Raw genomic sequence first — 23,490 nt, 5'->3', positions numbered from 1 at the left:
GCATTCATTATGGCTGTCCCATGACTAGTGCAAAAGTTCAATAATGTTGTTGTACTCAGGTTCAAATTAGCCAAACCATGCTTCATAATCAGACTCCTCCTCATACCACTCAACCTCTTAGATCAAGAAATCTGGACAAAGCCACAAATAATGGGGGGGTGGGCAATGGCCCCAAAATAGAGACACTTTCTAAATATTGCTCTTTCAAACTTAGAAAGTTGATAAAATAACAGGTTTTGAATTAGTCTGAAACTCAAATGTCTGCCATATTTTCTGACTTCAATCCTCAATGATTTGACAGTGATTTGCCAGAAAACCAAAGTTTTATGAGAAACAGATAAAATGTTTGAGGGACAAATCTGGACATTCTGCAAAACTCTGTATAGTTGAGAGATATGATATGATAGAAGAGTGGTGATGTCTCCCAAGATGACTATCAAGCCATTAGGTGGCATCTTAACAAGCACTGCACTCCTACTGAATGCTTTATATTGATCTTATGTGTGTGTACACAAGCAACATAGTTTTCCTTTTGGCAACTCTCAGTCTTAGTGAAGTGACCTTTTTATCTACTGGCATAGACTCCTCCTATATGGTGTGTGGCTTATGACTATCCCAACCCCTTTTTGGAACACTCCTCATGGGTGACTCAAAAATGGGTGAAGGATTACTTCTAATCAAGAAATTTGGTTCGCTAACCAACACTTATGTAGAAGCATGATGAGTTACATCTAACTGGTTGCTTTCAATGTCCTGTATAAACTATCCTTCACATGGTATGGTGACATTCATTGTACCAAGCGTTATTTTCATTCCCAGTGTTTATTCTTTCCTAATTTGACATGCACTTATGTAATGCTTGCTGATATTCTATCAGACTTCCATCTGGGTAGGTCTCATTGAGACTTTGTGCAAGTCATTCAGATGAATATATCGGTGTGAGTTAACTGGCCACTGGATACTTAATTGTAAACATCCCCTACAGTTGTGGCACTGGTATCTTTGTGCCATGTGAGGTTCTCTGATTATTTGGGCTCACTCTTTGTTTATTTCCCTAAGCCAGTTTGCCAAGGGTTATTCTTCCAGGTGCATAAAACTTCAAAGAGATGCGTCTAAGGATCATAAGAACACACAACTCTCTCCACTACAACAAGGTTGCAGTTCAAAGAGGAAGACATTGATGACTGATGGAAAGAACACTTTTGAGGAACTACTGACTCCATTTTATATGTTGTGCCTTGTAGTAACAGGAGCCAGTGATGGAATTAAGGTCTGTTTCTTTACATGAGGTCACTGCAGAAATTAAATCATTCCATGGCGGCAACATTGTCTGGCAAGAAATGCTTCTTCTTGTTTTTTGTGGTCCTGAGAAATAAAGTGACCATGTGCTCCAGAATGTTTTGTGGGAGGTGCTCAGGAGCATATTGTTTTGGGACTGCAGCAGTGTGCCATTATTTAGCTCATATTTTTGTGGAACAATAGCAATGTTTGCATTCTTGCATTACACTGAAAATGTTCAAAGTGGGTACAGAAATTGAGTGAGTATTTATTGTCTTCCTTTCTGGTTATGATTTTCATGCACAGATTATTAAGGTACAGCTGAGTTTTATAGTTTCTGTTCCCTAAGAGCAGGATACTTTGTTTATATGCTAATGCAATTATAAATTTATAGGTGCCTGTCATACAATCAGCAGCACTATTATTGAGCACTGAATGATGAAAGAAAAGTGAGTGAAACAGCTTTCACCAACAGTGGTGTTTTCTTTTTCCCCTCAGTGTTGTGCAACCTTGGAGTAGGTGCATTTACTTTCTGGTGTATGGGAATATCACCCCCTCATGGGGGATACTGGGGGACTTACCCTTCTCAGCAATAAAAAAAATTACCTGTGAGGTTCTGTCATTATTTGTTGGTGCTCATTATTCTTTGATTGTTCAGCATTCAGTAATAGTGCTGTCAATCAAATGACATATATCCATTTTACTTTCCACCATGACTTTATGTACCGTTTTTAAAAGCTGATAATAGCCAGTTAACTTTGTTTGTGAAGGATTGCTCCTTTGCCTGCATTACTATTCCTTTCTTTTTCGTTCTGATTTCACCCTTTACCAGAGCTAGGTAGCTTTCAAGATTTCTAGCTGACTAGACTTTGTTGATCATGTTTTGGTTCTTTCCTACTTTAGTCTCAGTTACATTCCCATTTTACAACATAGTTTAGATTATCTTCTTCTTTTTAATGCTTGGATGTATGTGCTACATAATTATAGATGCCCTTTCCCCAGTATTGTGAGATATTTGAGGTAGAATATAAAATTAACAGGGCAGTGTGGGGGGAAAGGGGGAGGGCTTGCTACCTGCAAAAGGCAATGGGCCAGATTCAGGAAGCCTCCGTGTAAGAGTTATAACTCTTACACGGAGGCTGCAGTTAAACTGTGTGATGTCAGCATGTCATGCATATGCATGAGGTGCATGAGGCATGCTGAATCACACCAGTAACTCTTACACGGTCCGTGTAAGAGAGTAGAAGCGTGTCTGTAGGCTAAGCTCTGCAAGTGGACACGCCCCCGGAAAACTATAATGGCTGAAAGTAAACAGCCACGAGAAAGGCCATGAAAATGTGAATAAACACACTATACAACACATGCCCCGACTGGCCATCAGTGTATAAAGTGAAGAGATGTCATAAAAGTAAATGAAAACCTTTTTTTTTTTTGTTAAACCCGTAAATGTTTGCTACTGTGTGCTTGGGTGTGCTACTAAGCGCAATCACAGTTAGCAGTCAGGGAAAAGGATATAAGAACTAAATATGCAAAGTAAGCCAAGAAATAATAGCTTAGTGGTAGAGTACCGCCCTATGTGTAGGCAAGCAGGGTTCGAGCCCCTACAACAACCTTTTTTATTTTTGTAAATAAGCACTAAAAGCCCCCAGACAGTATTGTACAAATGTAAATGTATTCCCTTTTGTAAAATGGAATGAAACAGAGCATATATTTTGAAGTAACATAAGAATAAAAATAGTCAGAAATGTACTGATAGCTAAGCTGCCGTGAGGCAGAGTGCCCGTAGCCGAGTAGTGTTTAAAAAGCTGCAAACTGCGTGCCCGTTGCCAAGCAGCGGATAAACAGGCTGAAACTGTGTGCAATTAGCTGAACATGTGTGTCACTAGCCAATTCAGATTTATCCCAGCGCACACCGTTTGCGCGCCGCTCCCACAAGCTAACTGCCAGTGCGCATGCGTGAGCTCCGCGCAAACGAGCGCAGACCTGGTTTAAAGTGCTTAAAAGTGCCTTTATGGCACTTTGATTGACAGGTCCTGTACTCAGTTCCAAAGTTTGCTAAGAAAAATAAATTCCCACTGTCAGTCTCGAACCCAGGACCTTGGTAACATTAGTCCGTATGACCTACCACTAAGCCATGCCTGCTTTACAAGAACACACTGCTAAAATAAATATAACATGTAATAGTAGGAATCAGTATAAAGGTAATATAGGAGATGTACTATCCAAAGCATGTTTGGTAGAGTTTTAATGGCCAAATTACTGGATTCCCATACTAGTTCAGTGTGAGCAGAAACAGCACTGCTACCTGTTAGCTTGTACATAATAATGTAAGGTAATGTACATATGTGAAGGTATGTATATCTACACATACATATATATAAATATATATTAATACATATGAAATATAATCGTAGGTCTCAGTAGCCATACACACTCACTACAGGAAAAAGTTAACATAATTGCTGCAACCTGAATCTGCAACACAGCCTGACCCCTGTGTGACCTACTTACCCTTCTAACTGCTTACAGGTGGCCTCAACACTTTGATTGACAGGTCCTGTACTCAGTTTGAAAGTTTGCAAAGTAAAATGTTCCCACTGTCAGTCTTGAAACCAGGACCTAGGTAACATTAGTCTGTTTGACCTACCACTAAGCCATGCCTGCTTTGGAAGAGCACACTGCTAAAATAAATATAACATGTAATAGTAGGAATCAGTATAAAGGCAATATAGGAGATGTACTATCCAAAGCATGTTTGGTAGAGTTTTAATGGCCAAATTACTGGATTCCCATACTAGTTCAGTGTGAGCAGAAACAGCCCTGCTACCTGTTAGCTTGTACATAATAATGTAAGGTAATGTACATATTTGAAGGTATGTATATCAACACATACATATATATAAATATATATTAATACATATGAAATATAATCGTAGGTCTCAGTAGCCATACACACTCACTACAGGAAACAGTGAAGATATATGCAGCAACCAGAATCTGCAACACAGCCTGGCTCCTGTGAGACCTACTAAGCCCTTTAACTGCTTAAAGGTGCCTCTAGCACTGTGATTGATAGGCCCTATACTCAACCCAAAAGCAGAATATGAGCATACTAGTAGGCCCTACCACAAGACCATTGTAACACTAGTCTGTATGACCTACCACTAAGCCATGACTCTCATACAGGAATATAGTGCTAAATAAGTGGAACATGTAATAGTAGGAATGAAGATAAAGGCAATATAGTATGTCTACTACCCAAAGCATGTCAGGCAGACTTTTATAGTCCCAATTACTGGATTCCCATACTAGAGTAGTGTTAATGGAAACAGCCCTGCTAATTGTTAGCTTGTACCCAATAATGTCAGCTAATGTACATATATGAAAGTATGTATATGTACACAGATATATATATATATATATGCATATAGCAATACATATGACATATAGTTGTAGGTGTCAGTATGCATACACACTCACTACAGGGAACAGGCAAGATAAATGCAGCAACCTGAATCTACAACACAGCATGAAGCATGGGAGATGTACTAACCTTCACACTCACAGAACACTGTCAACAGCATACCAGCATGGTCCACGCCCTACAATCTGAAAGGGCAACGCCTATCTCACATACCCTTTTATAGCAGTGTCCTAAAATCACAGTGAGACATGCAATTAGTACGCACCCAGCTGCTTGCAATTAGCAAATGCTGCCTTACAATTGGTGCAGAGGCCATCACATGGATCCATGCAGATACCTACAAAAGTATTCAGTACCCACACTCCACTCATGCAATACAGTCATTGCACTAACCGAATGAGAAAGAGAGAGAGAGAGACAGAGAGAGAAAAAAATATATATACTGACAGCAAGCAGCAAAACAGCAGCAGCAGCAGCAGCAACAGCAGCAAAATACAAGCAGCACGACTGACTCACCAAAAGCTGCCACAAACACAGGTAATGCAAAGTAGCAGGTTAATCCTGTGTATACTGTGACACCTCCAAATGTATCATAGTTCACTATCAATAGGTATGTCCATGAGATAGGTTGTGTGTAGATAGTCATGAAATATAAACATATGTAAAATTGTTGTACATGTGGGCCATAACTAACACTTCCATAGCTTAGAACACAAGGCCAGTTGTGCATATGATGCAGTAGTTCCCAGGGTCAGTAGAGGTTCCTCCTCATTGGTGTGGGACCACTGTGTATGTATGGCACTGTTCAGGTACATATCCTGTAGTATGGCCATGGATTAATATCAGTCTGTCATGTGGTGCTATGTCCTCCAGGGGTGAATGTAGCACACATCCAGGGATACCATTCCGTAACAGTGATGATATGTGTTCTGCAATGATGAGGGTGGCTCTCACCTGGACATGTGAGAGGATAGGGAGGTTACAGTCATCTGGGATAAGTAATAACACGTGTGTAGGACAATGGGGGTACCTGCACCTAAACTGTCTGCAAAATTGTTGGCAATATCTGTGCATTTGGTGAATGTGAAGCATCTTAACACTGCAGACAACAGATGCCTTCCGTCATGTGAATCTGCCCTGTGCTGCAGTAGCCTCCTACTATTGTTATACAATATGCCTGTATCTGTAGTCCACTGGACAGGATTAATAAGTGGTGTGCAGTTGTTCTGGGTTAGATAACTGTGTGCACAGTACATGCAGTATGTGGGATGTCTGTGGTAAGCATATGCAAATGTGCTGGCGGTGTGTGTTGTGGCTTCCACTGGCCCAGTGGGCTGCATGGATAGCATCACTGTCATAACTACTGAATAACTGTGTAATCACATGCATACATAGCAAGGTAGTGTATTGTGCTTGTGGTGTTGTTCAGATATGTATATCCAGGCTGAGTAATTTGTGTCCACATCACAGTGTTGGATGGCAGCACACATCCAGTATGTATGGATGAACACCCAGAATGTGTCACACGTGTCACCTGTGCAGGCGTATCTGGCCATTACCTGTGCATCCCCACAACACACACACATGCAACATATGGCAGAAGTACTATAGCAGTACACACATGTTCATAGGTTCATACTAGGCTATCTGCCGAGGGCATTTACAAGACTAGCCCATAGTTTTGTGGCTTCGCCACCCCTTTAGTATGGGGAACCATACCCATTATTTTGCTGTGCCTCTGTCGAGCAGTGACACTGAGGTAATCCCTGGGGTATATCTGCGATCTCCCATCCATTGGTCAAGATTTCTCTAGAACAAGGCCATCGAGGTGCTCTGCCTCACATATACCGTGATTTTGTTCCACAGCATAGGGAGTCTTTGGTTGATGAATCTATCCCTCCAGCATGTCCTATTAATAGCCGTGTGGAGGTTTAAGTCTCCTGGCCTTGTGGCTCTGATGGATCTAGATTTTTTAGGTGAAGCATATTCATCAAATCTGGGTCTGACATGGCCTTGTATGTTGGGCAAAGGTCACCTCTGAGCAAGCGGTGGCGACTGACTACAACATACATGGACATGCTGGAGGGCAAATTCTAACTGAGAGGCTCCCTTTACTCTGTAATGAGCTCGAACAGTTGAGAATGAACAGTTCATAGGTTCATACTAGGCTATTTGCCCTAGGGCATTGGTAAGCCTAGTAGAATGTGTTTGTCTTTTGCCACCCAATCAGAAGTTATGCTGCTATGCCCTTGTCCGACTTTAGTATACTACGCCTCTGTCTAACAGTGACATAGAAGTGATACCTGGGGTACAACTATGATCTCCATCCACTCATCCAGATTCCTATGGAAGAGAGTCAATGAGGGACTCTGCCTAACCAGTAGTGTGAGCTCATTACAGAGTGAAGGGAGCCTCTCGGTTAGGAATATGCCCCTCCAGCATGTCCATGTATGTCAGTGCTGAGGTCCAGCTCTCCTGAGCATGTGGCTGTATGGGACTCTGATTGCCTGAGGTACATCACGTTCATTACTGCTAGGTAGGACATGGCTGTATATGGCATGCACAGATTGCCCCTGAACAGGCAGTATGCCACTGAGTCCAGCTGGATTCACTTTACCTGGGCAGCATATGACATCTGTGTGAGCCATTGCATCCCCTTGATGATGTACTGTTGTCCTGTACCAGTTGCTGTAGGTGTCTGGTTAGGTACATCCCAAAAGGTGCATTGTATGCAATTATAGGCCTGATGATGGATGAGTACAGAGGCACAATGACCTCCCCTGCCATACATGTGAATCAGTCATGATTAGCTGGGCTATATAACATGTCTGTCAATCCACGTTGCCCATGTGGTAGACAAATGACAGACTGCTACCATGTTTCTTCCCCAGGTCCCCAACTTCGTCTACTGAACTCAATGGCCTAACACCTTTGTTGTACTGTGCCACCTATGTGGAGGCGTGGGATTCTCCATTGAATTCTGATACTCCCCTCCCTGTTCAAGTGTTGCCGCCGACCAGAATGGTAACAGCTATAGCGTGGTAGTACTGCTGTGCTCCTGTGCAACCAGAAACAGGTTCATGTTACTGCACAGCTATCGATGACCATAATGCAAGGTAGGGTATAGGGTGCGTGCATCCTTGGGTCTAGGCGTCCAGTGTTGAGTAGCATCACTCTTACTTCCTCATCCTTTGTGATACAAATGGATGTGGGTTTGCCTTATGAGCCTTGCCTAATACAGGCACAATGGGTGTAACAGGAGGCTCCGCCAAATGTCAATAGGACTGTGGTGACAGGTGCAAGCTGTCCCTAGCAAAGCATACCACCCCAAGATGGCAGGGATTGGCACACCTGTGAATGACACCAGTATGTCAGTCAATTGTTGGAAGGGATAATTGTGCCTTGATATTGTGGCATTGTTCTAGGTGAGGGTAGGATGCTACTCAAGGTCAGGGTCAAACTGTCCTGGGCTACGTGCTCAGAGAGCTCTGTAATGTCTCATGTCATGTAGTCCAGGGAGGAATGTGTCAGGCCATTCACAGCAGCATGGACATTGACTGAGTCATACCTGTACCTGCCTTGGGGTTACCTGACTGTTTGTGTTATGTGGCAGGTCATACTGCCTGACAGGCTGCACACCGTGACCCTCACCTCGTTAAGCCTGGTGAGCGTGATGTGAGTGTGCCTGATCATAGAGGCACCTAGTACAGGTGTATGAGGTGTGTTGTTAACTGTTAATGGCTGTGAGTGTTCAGCACATTGGCTTTGTGTGATATGTGTTGCACATGTTAGTTCATGTGGTAGTGGTTGCCTGGATGTCTGCATAGGAGGTCTCTGCTGCATAGGCAGAGCTGTGGTCTGAGCCTACAAGTATGATCATGTGTGATCATGTGTTAGGAACACTGTTGTGTTAGGTCTACGTGAGACTGGAAGTGTAGTGAGTGATCCCCTTTGCCACGTGACTGGTTATGGCGGTATTGAGTAGACAGAGCCTAGCCTCCAGTCTGGTATATGGTTGCATCACTCACATGAGTTTGAATTTGTCGTTAGGAGGAGGGGTTGTCTGTGTACATGCATCTGTTCTAACATTGTCTCTGGAGTACCACACTCACCAGCTGGACTGAGGAGGGAACTGACAACTGACCTCTGGACATGCTAGAATACTATTGTGAACTCTGTAATCACTAATGATTGAAAACAAGGTGCAGTGGGGAGTGAGGGTGTACTGACATTACCTACAACTGCTGACTGACATAAAAGCGTCAGTGAGCAAATGCCAGGTAACCTAAGTGCAATGTGTCACAATGAAGTAAATGCAACAATGACAAGCAGTCACTTGCTGTCATGTGTAACATGGAAGAACGTACAGTAAGCAATGCAGATAACAGTAGTGAGTCACAGATGTGTTTTAAAGATGTGTACTATGTGGAAGTAGCATACCAGTGAAATAACAAGCTAACAGATAACAAGCATATAAACAAAGGTAGATGCAGGAGGCCTGGATGTAGTGTTTGCTACAACAAACAAGGTGTAGCAATGTCAGTAAGATACAGCTCAGATATGCATGCACTATAAACCTGATACCAGATGTCCCCAGCTATGAATGGCAGAGTACAGCCTATTGTCACACATGACTGCAGACCACAAACCTCGTTAATGTTAAATAACTGGCCTAAAGGACAACTGCCCATACCAGAAGTAATACACTTGTACACTGGGCCCACAATCAGCAGTTCCCAACTTCAATGGATGAAAGATATGTGTCCTGCCACCACAGTGCTTGCCACCAACCTCCCTAATGTAAAACAACTGGTCTGAAGGCCAAGTACTTAGTACAAATGACATAGAATGATAGCTACACTGTAATCAGGTTTTAACCAATCAGTAATAAGTAGAAGTTAACACTCCCTGTATAGAATGTGTACCATGTATTGTTGAGATACTATGCTGATAACCTGTTTGTGTACCTTTCCAGATAGACATGGCACCGAAGAGAAATCCGGCGTACTCTGCTGCAGAGGATGACGTGATCCACCAGAGCCTGGTGCGTGAGTATGCCATCCTGTTTTCACGCACCACCCAGAACCAGCAGGAGAGGTCTGCACTGTGGCAAAGCCTTGTTAGCAGGATAAATGATGTTGGCATGCATGATAGGACATATGAGCAGGTGAGACATCACTGCAGTGATTTGATTAGAAATGTCCGCCAGCGTGCTGCAGATATCCGCAGGCAACAGGCTGCCACAGGTGGGGGGGTGGCCACACATCCCCCCCTCACCAGACAGGAGGGGCTACTGCTAAGTGTTGTGGATCCAGCCCCAGAACAACATCTGCCATCATGCATCATGATGGAGGTTGGATCCACACATCAGCAAGACAGTGGCGTGCAGGTAAGATGCCATATTCATTTATTGTTATTACTTTTACATTTGTTGACCCATATAGTCTAGCTGGATATGAGTTCATTTTCAGTAGAGGCATGTGGAGAAAAGCTCCACACATAGCGTAATAAAGGCAGACAGACAAGTTGTCAATACAGACAGCCAACATAATAGAATTGTACAGCAGCCTGTTAATTAAATAAACATACATGTAAGGAAGTCAAACAGTTTATAGTCATACACAATGTACCGTTGGTTTCAAAGCAATCCTACCTAAAGCATAATGGTTATGCAATAAGGCAAAAGCCATATACAAAATAGTTAGGGCTCAGAAGGGTAGAGAAGTAGGAGTATGACAGATACAATGATATGGAAGAGGCAGGAGTCAAGAAGGGAAGTGAGGAAAAGAAGGAAGACAGTCAAGAGGAGGTGGGAGGGATGGGAGAAGTAGGTCAGAGCATAGAAGGACATCAAGGTGAAAGAAACAGGGTAGAAGCTAGTTTCTATGCACAATGAGGGGTTAAAGGTGAATAGAGCATAGGGAGAGGGACATTAGCCTGGACTCCAAGAAGAACAAAGCCAGTGGTTTTGGAAGTACAATTTGAGTTGTCGTTTGAAGACAGGTTCGGGTCAGATTAGAGTTATCTCCTGGTATGTACATATGACTGTTCTGTCCGCTGTTACTTCATGCACGCATAAGGTGTGCATGTGGTATGTATCTGTCATCATGATATATATACAGACATGATGTGCAGCTGATGTGTATAAGGGAACTAGTGTACTACTGTACTGTATCATGTGCAAAACAAATGGCACACATGTGCCCACTGACATTACTCTCTTCACACTTCCAGGTCCCTCCCATGTATCACCGAGGCAGGCCATACATGCTGGTGAGTCTTTTTAACAGTATCTGTAAAACAATTTATAAAACTAGGAAGAGTAGTGTAACTCTGTAGTAGACATGCTGGTGACTGTGTCCACAAAACTGTAATTGACAGGTAGTAAATTGAGTAGTGTAACACGGTATTGATGTGTGTGTTTACTGTGGGGTGTGCATGTGTGCAAGTGTGCCTGTGCCCAAGTGTGCATGTGTGTTAGTGTCCATGAGTGCATGTGTCCATTTCTGAATGTGTGCATTAGTATTGAAGTTCATCTCTTTCAAATATGTATTGAGACTGTAATCTGTGTTCCATGTTTTCCTCCCGTAGGTTCTGGTGCTGCTCTGGTGACCTGCAGCAGGGAACCTGAATCTTGTGCCCCAGGTACTGATGATGATGAAATGTCTGTAATGGTGCAGGAAGGTGTGTCTGGGTCCGCCATTGGTCAGCCAATTGACAGTACACAGCTTTCAACCCGTCAATGCGCACAGTCATCCTGCCGTTACATCCTTTATCACCATTGTCCCTAGGTGATGGACAGTCAGCAGTGGGCATAGATCAGGGTAATGTGGTACCTGTGGCACATGCATCCTCACACGGCAGCCATGTGCAGAGGCCTCGAATGGTACCACGCAGACAGTCGCCCATGGGTTCTCGCTGGGACATTCGTCGCCCTACTGCCTCTGGCAGTCGTGCCCAGGAGGTATGTCAACCTCCACTATGTTTAGAACTGTCATGCAGGCACAGGCACGTATTGAAAGGTACACCAGACAGGGTCTGAGGGAGATGAGAGCATGTCGCATAGCCATGACAGACAGCATCCGTGATGTTGCGAATGCTATCCGTAACTTCACAGATGTCGTTGACAGGCGTTGTGGGGCATACAACAGCTGCTCCACAACCAGATGTCCATGGGCCAGGGCGATGGTGTGCGTTTGCGGCGTCGGCGTGGCGTATGCCAGCAAGAGCACCAGCTGGCAGTGGCCGCGGCGACAACGGGCCCACTCGGCGCCTCAAGTGCCACCACCAGCCCCAGCAATGCTGGGTCTGTGCTGTCATCCAGGCGCCCCAGGAGACCACGTGCACGTGGCTCTGGACAGTCCCAACAGGGAACTGTGTCCAGTCAACACACCCCTGCTTCCGATGACAGTACCCAGTCTGGGTTAGTACGGATACGCCCGTAGCACCCTGCCAGGCACAGGTACCGTGTCCGTGCCCACAGACACTGATTTGGATGACCTGACAGGTGCAGTCTGTGGCTGTCCACAAAACCCTGTACATGGCAGCCATTATGTGGGACTGTGTGCGTGCTTACACACATGCAGAAACCTAACACCTAGGGCAAACACATACACACACACACTGCACCAACAACGGTCCACCCTGTACTGCTGCCCCTCACAAACACACATACACACACATGTCAATTGGTGTTACCAGTGGGCGGCTTGGGCATATCTAACCCACACCCTGTGCATATGATGACACTGTGCCACCTCCTGCATACTACAACATCGGTGCAGGTAAAGGTAAACACGTTGCTGATGCACAGGGTGACTATAGATGTGTATAAGTAGTAACATGTTGGTAACTGTTGTGTGTTGCAGTATAAATGTGTGTATATCCCATCAGTCCTGCTGCAGTAACTGTATGAATGTCCTCAGTTGTTATCTGCACCCATACTACTTAACAAAGTGTACCTGCTGCACACCATCACATGCTAACATTGACTATGGCAATGTGCATCTTGTGCTGTTATGTAGATTCAGCTACATGTATCTGTTCTGTCACACATGCATTTATACACACCCTGCTACCCACACACATGCACACGCTCACCTGCCATTCCCATTATTTATCACCCTACATGAGTAGCTGTTGATACATGACAGGTACACATTTCAGAAGTGCACTATGTTGTTTACTACTGGCATCCCCTTCTCTACCTGTACTCACAGGGTGCAGGCAACCTCATCAGTTGGAAGATGTAATGTGCATCAGGTACTGTAGTACCCTGATTGCCACAGCAAACATGCTTCCCATGCGGAAATGCACACACAGACACATCCCACATCCACACACTTGCCACATTCAGGCTTCAGAACACTATCTAGGTATATTGGTACATGTGCATGTTCAAGTAGCATGTAACACTATACTGAGTACTGGCACTTAGTTGTCTGTAGTCATGTTGTCTGTATAGAATAAAAGAAATGTTTTATTATCCTACTCCGTTTTGTGGACATTACTTGAACAAGTGTTACCTTACATGTGTTATCAGTACCAACACTTTCTGTTTTGTTTGTATAGGGTGCTATCAACATCACTGCTTGTTAAGGGTAATGACCACCCTGCAGTGCATAGCCCCATGTGGCAAAAGCCACATCCCACCCCATCATTGTGCACACACACTAACCCCACCAACAGTAAAACACATACTTTCCATTTGCAAGGTTCAAACCCACACCTAACTGTGCAATGACAGTAGAAACAGACACATTAGCAGAGTGTGCTATTTGCAGTAGTTGGAGAAACGTTTACTAATGCTGTACTTAGAGGGTGCTGACATCATCTGTGTGTAGGAGGAGGGATGTGCACCCTGTAGTGTGTTCTCCCAGTTGGCAAAGGCAGTTAACCCTCCCAGCATAGTGCACACACATAAACCACACTCATACATTCCCTTTGCAGGATTCAAACCCCCACCTAACTACGTTATGACACTGAAGAAAGACACATTAGCAGGCGCTATGCAAATTACTGGAGGACTTTACTACAGGTGATATAGTTATACAGTCCTGACATCATCACTATTTCAAAGGGGATCTGCATCCTGTGCGATACTGTCACGGTTGCTAATAGGGACATTTCCCACACACACACATCGATGTGTTGGAGGTTTGCATATGTGGGGATCCAGAACACCAGTGTGATTAGTATATGGTTTGATTGCAACAATGAGGATATACTCCCAGTGGTGATTAGTTTTTACTCATGTTTGTAAAGATCAGCTCTAGTATATCTGCCCGTCTTGTGGGAAGGTTGGTTACCTGTTCCATAGCCAAAGAATGTCTGATCAATGGGAATCTTAGAGCTTGGGTATTGTGGCCTGTGTAATGTACACAGTCTATGTTTGGGTAGCTGGCATCACCCAGTATGATGGTGTTTGCAGAGTAATCTAAACTCTCCTGTGTCAGCATGAAGGCTGTGTGGGAGACCTGAGTTTGAGAGGGTGCTGCAACAGCTCCTCTGTGTCTCTTTCCATGTGGTCCAGGGAGGTATGTCCCAACAGGTAGCTGACTGTGACCCTCCCTTGCTCTGTCTGGAGTGCGGCACGTCTGTCAACAGCTCATGTCAAGCAAGTGCACACCCCTCATAAATGATGTGGAAGCCTTCAAAGGCCCAAGGCCTGTTGAAAATATGGACCAGACTGCAGATACCTGTATAGAGGCATTCTGTGGACACATTCAGGAATGCATGGATCATGAAGCCACATATGAAAGCATGACCCAATTCTCCAAAGACAGATGTCCTGGGCACGGACACCAGCCATAAACACACTATACAATAGAAGGATGGCGCCACTACATGATACAACAACCTCCCAAAATGTGAAGGCACCACTGATGAGTATTGGAAGACAACTACAGGCACCCATATGATTGTCTAAGGCCATCTTTGAGAGAGGATTCCACAAGCCACTGAGGATAATCACAAGGCTGCCTGTAGTTATGTTAGTAACCTGGGTGGTACTACCCAGATATGCTCAGAGGTAATACAATATGTCACACAAAATATAAAACACACAGACATTGCCATCATCCTAGTGGACAGGTTCAATGCTGCCTTCTCTCCCCACCACAACACATAGGGACAGATGTCTCGCATCACAGTGCTTCCTCCCCTGACATCACAGATGCTCAGGTAAGAGATGCCCTTCCCAAAGCAGTAAACACTGCATCAATGGGACCAGACAGTGTCCCAGGCTGTGTCCTACATGAACCACAAGAAGAGCTACACCCAGACATAACACCACTGTTCAATCCCAGCCTTAATACATGATATGTGACCAGAGAGTGGCATACAGCAACAGTGGTCCCTCAACATGCAGGTGGTGCCGTCACGGATCCTGGACACTACTGCCCCATATGTCTGACTAGCTTTGTCTGCAAAGCTATGGCAAGAATCATCAAGAACCTCACATATCTAGATATTGTGGACCTACAGACATGTCACCATACACAGTTTGGCTTTGTCAATGGCAAATCCTGCCTATCAAACCTGTTTGCTTTGTTTGAAACAGTCACCAAGGCCACTGTCAAGGGGTAGGAGGTCCACACAGCCTACCTGGACCTTGCATAAGCCTTGGATACAATACCCCACTTGTGCATTCTAGGAAGCTCACCAGTGTACATATTAACCCCTATGTCACTATGGGTATTGCACAGTGGCTCAAGGGCAGAACACACATGGTAGAATTGCTGGAGCCATGTCAGCCTCCAACCTGGTACAAGTGGTGTCCCACAAGGCAAAGCCCTAGGGGCTGTCATGTTCATTATATATTTGTCATAGGTACAGGCCAACATGGAAGTACTGTGGCTCAGCACGTCACAGGTGACTGCAGACCGAACACCATAATCAACTCAACAGCTAACACACGCATCCTCCAAAGGGAGTCTTGCAAACACACGACTTGTGCCACAGCCATGGCCTCAACATGAATGACAGAAAGAGTATAGTCATCCCCTTTGTCAAACAGTAAATGACCACAATGTACCACATATGTGTTAATCCAGTAAGTGCAGACCTAGGAATTATGGACCTTCCGGTACCTGTGTTGATAGCATCCTACCATTTGACAACAACATGGACAAAGTGGTTAGGTAAGCATGTGATATGGGCCACATCATCATGGGATCCACATGTAGGCCAGGGGAGGACATTGTGCCCCTTTACTCATCCCTCATCATGCCCATAATTGACTATGATGAACCTGTCGGCATGCACCTTACCAGACACCTGCAGCAACTGGGGCTACTACATATGTACCTCGACAAGGTGATCAAAGTGCTCAAACAGATGCCACATACTGACTGGTTAAAGTAGCAGCAGCTCTACTCAGTGACATACTGCCTCTTCATAGGCAATCTGTGCCTTACATAGAAGGCCAGGTCATACCCTCACGTAATGGCCATGCTGCATCTCAGAATATCCAGATCCCACCAGGATACACGCTGGAAATACATGAACTTCAGGAGTGATATACATAGGACATGGTGGAGGGGCACATTCACAACTCAGAGGCACCCTTCATTCCTGATTATTATCCCAATAGAGGTTAGGCGGACTGACTCAGTGACTATCCTCAAGGCGATATTAATGACTGGATGTGACATTGTAGGGTTACCCTGGGTATCACTTATGTGTCACTGTGAGAAAGAGGCACAGTATACTAACCTTGGAAAAGGGCATAGCAAGACAGATTCACAATGCATGTTGAAAGGCACGCACATTCTGGCTAGGTGGATACATGCCCTGGGCAGATATCCTGTGCGAACCTATGGACCTATGTCTCTTTTTCACCATTGGCCCATGTGCTGTCAATCACCAATGTAATCTCAATACTCTGGTAGCATGTGCAAAGGTCAGTTGTCAGTCACCTCTATGGTACAGTTGTGGAATATGTGTGTCATGTAGTAATGTCACAGCTGCACATGTACACAGTCAACCCTATCCCTACCCATTGATGTACATCACATGTATGAGATGGAAACACATGGCCAAACTGTAACAACAACATACAAGTCAGTCAGATGCATGGACACATATGACTCAGTCATCGTCCATGCCACCACAGCTGATGTGGGATGTTGCTCACTGGGATACGTGATAGGGAACATGGAAGGGATCACTGAGCAAGTGACACAGGCTGGTAGACCCCTGACCTTGGTTAGCATCAGACCCTCACCAGGGATTCCGACAAATTACTGAATGCTAATGAATAAGTGTATCTACAACACCCTAGCTGAATGGTTCTTAGCATGCAGTCACTGCATTGCTATGGAATACTGTCTTACCACTACCACAACAGGTGAAAACATGCAGCTCCTGTACATTAACAACATGTAGACCTTATGCCCCAGACCAGGTGTGCATCCCTCACTACTAGGCTGATAGCATCTACATCTCACACTGTATATACACATCCCACATGCAGCATCTGCACAGAAGACCACGGTCATAATGTTACCCTGTGCAAATACCATGTATTCACATGTGGCAGGCATCACACATGGTAACTATTGAAAGTCACAGGTACATATGTGTATTTGGCACACACATACATCATGTGTTCATTGCCATAACCGGTGTAATCAATGTCATGCATTATTGTGAGGAACAACCCACATACATGGGCATTCTGTGTGTGCACAACACACATGGCATGTCTGTAATCAAAAGCCATACATAATTGTGATATCATTTAGAAATGGGTATGTGCATCCTGTAGTGTGTTTTCCCAGTTGCCAAAGGGATATATCAATCATACACACTTACCCCCTACACACACACTTGTCATGTCCTGGGTCCAAACTCCTACCTAACTATGTTAAGTAACTAGAGACAGACGCAATACCACAGCGCGCTGTTCTCATTACTGGGGAAAGTTCCTGCCCCTGATATACTATAGGGTGCTGACATCATCAGAGTTTAGAAAGTGGAATGATCATCCTGTGGTGTGTTTTCCCAGTTGCCAAAAGGGATGTTTCTTTCATACCCACACACTTACCCCCTTCACACACACTTGTCATCTGCTGGATTCAAACCCCTACCTAACTATGTTAAGACACTAGAGGCGGACGCATTAGCACAGCGCTATTCGCATTACTGGGGAAAGTCCTTTCCCTGATATACTATAGGGTGCTGACATCATCAGAGTTTAGAAAGTGGAATGATCATCCTGTGGTGTGTTTTCCCAGTTGCCAAAAGGGATGTTTCTTTCATACCCACACACTTACCCCCTTCACACACACTTGTCATCTGCTGGATTCAAACCCCTACCTAACTATGTTAAGACACTAGAGGCGGACGCATTAGCACAGCGCTATTCGCATTACTGGGGAAAGTCCTTTCCCTGATATACTATAGGGTGCTGACATCATCAGAGTTTAGAAAGTGGAATGATCATCCTGTGGTGTGTTTTCCCAGTTGCCAAAAGGGATGTTTCTTTCATACCCACACACTTACCCCTTCACACACACTTGTCATCTGCTGGATTCAAACCCCTACCTAACTATGTTAAGACACTAGAGGCGGACGCATTAGCACAGCGCTATTCGCATTACTGGGGAAAGTCCTTTCCCTGATATACTATAGGGTGCTGACATCATCAGAGTTTAGAAAGTGGAATGATCATCCTGTGGTGTGTTTTCCCAGTTGCCAAAAGGGATGTTTCTTTCATACCCACACACTTACCCCTTCACACACACTTGTCATCTGCTGGATTCAAACCCCTACCTAACTATGTTAAGACACTAGAGGCGGACGCATTAGCACAGCGCTATTCGCATTACTGGGGAAAGTCCTTTCCCCTGATATACTTATAGGGTGCTGACATCATCAGAGTTTAGAAAGTGGAATGATCATCCTGTGGTGTGTTTTCCCAGTTGCCAAAAGGGATGTTTCTTTCATACCCACACACTTACCCCCTTCACACACACTTGTCATCTGCTGGATTCAAACCCCTACCTAACTATGTTAAGACACTAGAGGCGGACGCATTAGCAGCGCTATTCGCATTACTGGGGAAAGTCCTTTCCCTGATATACTATAGGGTGCTGACATCATCAGAGTTTAGAAAGTGGAATGATCATCCTGTGGTGTGTTTTCCCAGTTGCCAAAGGGATGTTTCTTTCATACCCACACACTTACCCCTTCACACACACTTGTCATCTGCGGATTCAAACCCCTACCTAACTATGTTAAGACACTAGAGGCGGACGCATTAGCACAGCGCTATTCGCATTACTGGGGAAAGTCCTTTCCCTGATATACTATAGCGTGCTGACATCATCAGAGTTTAGAAAGTGGAATGATCATCCTGTGGTGTGTTTTCCCAGTTGCCAAAAGGGATGTTTCTTTCATACCCACACACTTACCCCCTTCACACACACTTGGCATCTGTCCTATTCAAACCCCTACTTAACTATGTTAAGACACTAGTGGCGGACGCATTAGCACTGCGCTATTCGCATTACTGGGGAAAGTCCTTTCCCTGATATACTTATAGGGTGCTGACACCATCAGAGTTTAGAAAGTGGAATGATCATCCTGTGGTGTGTTTTCCCAGTTGCCCAAAGGGATGCTCCTTTCATACCCACTTACTCCCCTTCACACACACTTGCCACCTGCTGGATTCAAACCCCTACCTAACTATGTTATGACACTAGAGATGGGCGCATTAGCACGCCGCTCTATTCGCATTACTAGGGACAGTCCTTTCCCTGATATACTATAGGGTGCTGACATCATCAGAGTTTAGAAAGTGGAATGATCATCCTGTGGTGTGTTTTCCCAGTTGGCAAAAGGGATGTTTCTTTCATACACACTTACACACACACTTACCCCCCTTCACACACACTTGCCACCTGCTGGATTCAAACCCCTACCTAACTATGTTATGACACTAGAGGCGGACGCATTAGCACGGCGCTATTCGGATTACTGAGAGAATCCTTTTCTCCAATATACTTATAGGGTGCTTACATGATCAGTGTCTAGACAGGGGGACGACCATCCTCTGGTGTGTTTTCACATTTGCTAGGGGTAACATTTGGACCAAGTGTGTGAGCATGCCCAGTTCAGCCTTCCTGTGGCATGTTGTGTGAAAGATGTCTCATTTATCTAAGTGTGTGAGCATGCCCAGTGTGGGCTTTACATATGTTGAACTCTGCAGCCCATCACATTTGTGGATGAGTGTGACCTTCAACAAATACCTCCATTTTATGGTTGTGTGTTCTGTGCCATGTTGTGTAGTTACTGTCCGAATGCTTTTTGTGTGAACAAAACTGGGAGTATACTGTGCCTGCAGGTTTTGCATGGGATACTTTGCACACAATTGTCAACATCCGTTCATACTGACCTAACACTGTAGCACTGTCTAGTGTAGTGTTTCAGTACTTTCACTGTGGTGGTCAGTATCCTGGGCTTCAGTCCTATCACTGATTTACATTTCCATAGTGTGCACAACAGGCTGGTTAAGGTCAGTTGTGCACATCTGCACAAAGGCAGTGCCTCTACAGACCCTGTTAATTGCTGCCCCATAAGCTTAACAAGTGTAGTCTGCAAATCTATGGAGAGGATCATAATTGAGCTCATAAACAAAGATATAGGGGACATGCAGACATTGTACCCATCCCATTTTAGCTTGGTCAGGGGCAGATCATGCCTTTTGTACTGGGTTGACATCTTCAAATTGGTCACTTAGGCCATTGTTGGGGAAAGGCAGTCCATACAACCTACCTTGGCCTTGCTAACACTTTCAACACAATACCCCACTCAGGTATTGTGGAAAGACCTCACAACTGAAATGTAAACCCATATGTCACAAGATGGGTTGCAAACTGGCTTAGGGACGGGACCCACAGGGTTAGAGTTGCTGGCACTATGTTAGACTCCAGGCTGGTCACAGGTGGTGTCACACAGGGCTCAGTCCTTGGCCACCATTGTTTGTCATGTACTTCCCATGAGAACAGGCCAACATGGGAGGACTTTGGATGACAATGTTAGCAGATGAGTGCACACTGGGCACCATAGTGGACAGTGCATCACACACAGATATCCTTCAGAAGGGACTCACAGTAACTGATAGCTGGTGCCAGGGCCATGGCCTGAAGTCAGAGTGCACAACATGTGTAGACATACCCTTCAGGAAAAGCAAGGTGACCCCAAGCTACCATATTGGTGGCAATCCTCTAAGCACAGAGGAGGTTATCACGGACCTGGGGACCCAGGTTGACAGTCGCCATTCTTCTGAGACTCACATTGCTAAAGTGGCTAGGAAGACCTTCTACATTGCCCACCTGATAAGGATGGGATTCACATCCAGATCTAGTGGGTCATTGTTCCCCTGTACTCTTCAGTTATCAGACCGGTGATCAAGTCAAATGCCCTATTCTGGCTGTATCTCACCCAACATCTGCAGCAATTGGAGACACCCTGACTGTCCCCACCTAAAGGATCAAGGAACCACAACAGCTGTCATATGCTGCCAGATTGAAGACACTCACACTCTATTCACTCACATACCGTCTTCTTAGAGGTGACATGTGCCTGACATGCGAGGCCATGTCCAAACAGAGATTAATGGACATGCTCCACCTCAGACTCAGAAGATCCACCTGAACCACTAGTGCAGGTGACTGACACCTTAGCAGGGATGTATGTTGGACATGTTGTAGGGATGGAGTTATCACTCGGAGACTCCTATGCTGTGGAATACAATCCTGGTCCATTTGAGGCAGAGCACCTTGCTGGCTGTGTTCAAGAGGTATCTTGACCTAATGCTAGTCGGAGAATGTGTTTGTCCATCAACACATTGTAAGCGTAGTTTGACATGTCATATGTCTTGTTTAGTATACTGTGCCTCTGTCTACCTGTGACATAACATTGATACCCAGGGTAAACCTCCCATCTCCCATCCACTCATTAGGATTCCTGTTGAGGGGACTCAACCAGTGTCTTTATGGACAACCTGTAGTGTTAGTTTACTCATGTGTGGGGGTGGCTTCTGTGTTTTGGATAATGCAGTACAGCCTGTCCTATATATGTCAGTGCTGGGGTTCAGTTCCCTCATGTGCATAGCTACCTGCCATTCAGATTGTACAAGGTGCAGCATGTGCATTGATTCCAGCTTGGACATGGCTTTCTTCGTCAGGCACAGCTTGCATCTGGGTGGACATCATGGCAGTGTGTGGAGCTGCACTCTGTTTAATCAGACTACACATTACATGTGTTCCAGCTCTGTCATACTCCTGGTGAGGTACTGTTGTGGACTTTACAGGTGCTGGATGTGTGTGCATGAGGTACACCCCACAGGGGCTGTTGTGGTAATTTCTACTGGTGATGAAAGATAACTGCAAAACCAGAATGACCTCCCCTTAGCTAGATGTCAGACAGCATGGACCATACAATCACAACTGGAAATAGGATTCTACACCTACCACCCTAGAACACAGTAAAGGAAAGACACTACGGCTGATGCTGCTCAATGCCCAAGGTCTCTACCTCAAGCTGCACACACTCTATGCCCTTCTCAGTATGTAGCACATTGATGTCTGTTGTGTGCCTGAAACCTGGTTCACAGTTTCTGACAGCACCCCAGCACTATCGGGTGTTACCTCATCTCATGCATTCCGGCACCAGCATCCCGACAACAACAAGAAGGATGGTGGGTGTCCATATTCATCAAGGACACCCTCACCTCATGGTTGGTGGCAACACACTATGCATCGGAGACCATCCAGGTGCCAGTGACCGTGAGGCAAGACTGCTCTGCAGTTTGTAGCATGTTACATGCCACCCGCTCAAACTCAGGTACCTCACACAGCTATCCTGCAAACACTGAAGGGGATAAATGTATCTCCAAACACCATCCTACTGGGTGATTCCAACTATCCACATATAGACTGGGATCACTAATCATGCCACAACACTCTAACACAAAGGTTCCAAGAGTTCATACACTGAAATGCCATGGAACAACTGGTCCCAATCCCCTCAAGTGGAGGCAACATACTAGAACACATCATCACAAACATGGGGTCACACTGTTCAACACCAGATGTATACCCATCATTGGTGAGATCAGATCATGGACTACTCTCAGTGGGAGTCCACATCCCACCCACACCCCAGATGGGAAAGGAAGCGGTGAAGACCTTGTCAAATGCCGACTTCACATTTCTGAGCACTGGTGTGGTCTCTTTCAAGGCCCCCAGGCCAGCGGACACCATTACCCAAGCCACTGTATCACTTAGAAATGCCTTCTACCAGCACCTCCAGGACTGCATGGTTCAGGCAATCCAAAATAATGATGACTCTTTGTACCACAGGCAAGCATCCAGTCTGGTGGACCCTAGCCATAAACAAGCTGTACAACACAAGGAAGGAGCTACTACGATAGAGTGTAATCCGTATGGGGAAGACACCCCTGCTCATTGTGAGTAAAGCGCTGGGTTCCCCATACAATCATCCGAGGCATGTTTAGAGAGTAAACCCACTCAGGACTCCAGGGACAATCATGGGGCCTTTGTTACCTATGTTTGAAACCTGGGAGGAAACTCCCAGATATGCTCAGACTTAGTTCAGAATGATGTTGATATCACTGCACCTACAGACATTGGCAACATACTGGCTGACAGGTTCAGTGCAGATTTCTCCCCTCCCCAACTGGGGGGGTATGCACACCAGAGGATTTTAGCCGCCCAAACATCTCCACTGCTGGGGTGGGAACTGCTCAATCCAAGGCA

The sequence above is a fragment of the Protopterus annectens genome, chromosome 1.part0 (genome assembly GCF_019279795.1).
Source record: "Protopterus annectens isolate FY-2018-M chromosome 1.part0, PAN1.0, whole genome shotgun sequence".
Taxonomy (NCBI): domain Eukaryota; kingdom Metazoa; phylum Chordata; order Ceratodontiformes; family Protopteridae; genus Protopterus; species Protopterus annectens.
Note: the sequence above shows the minus strand (reverse complement) of the source record.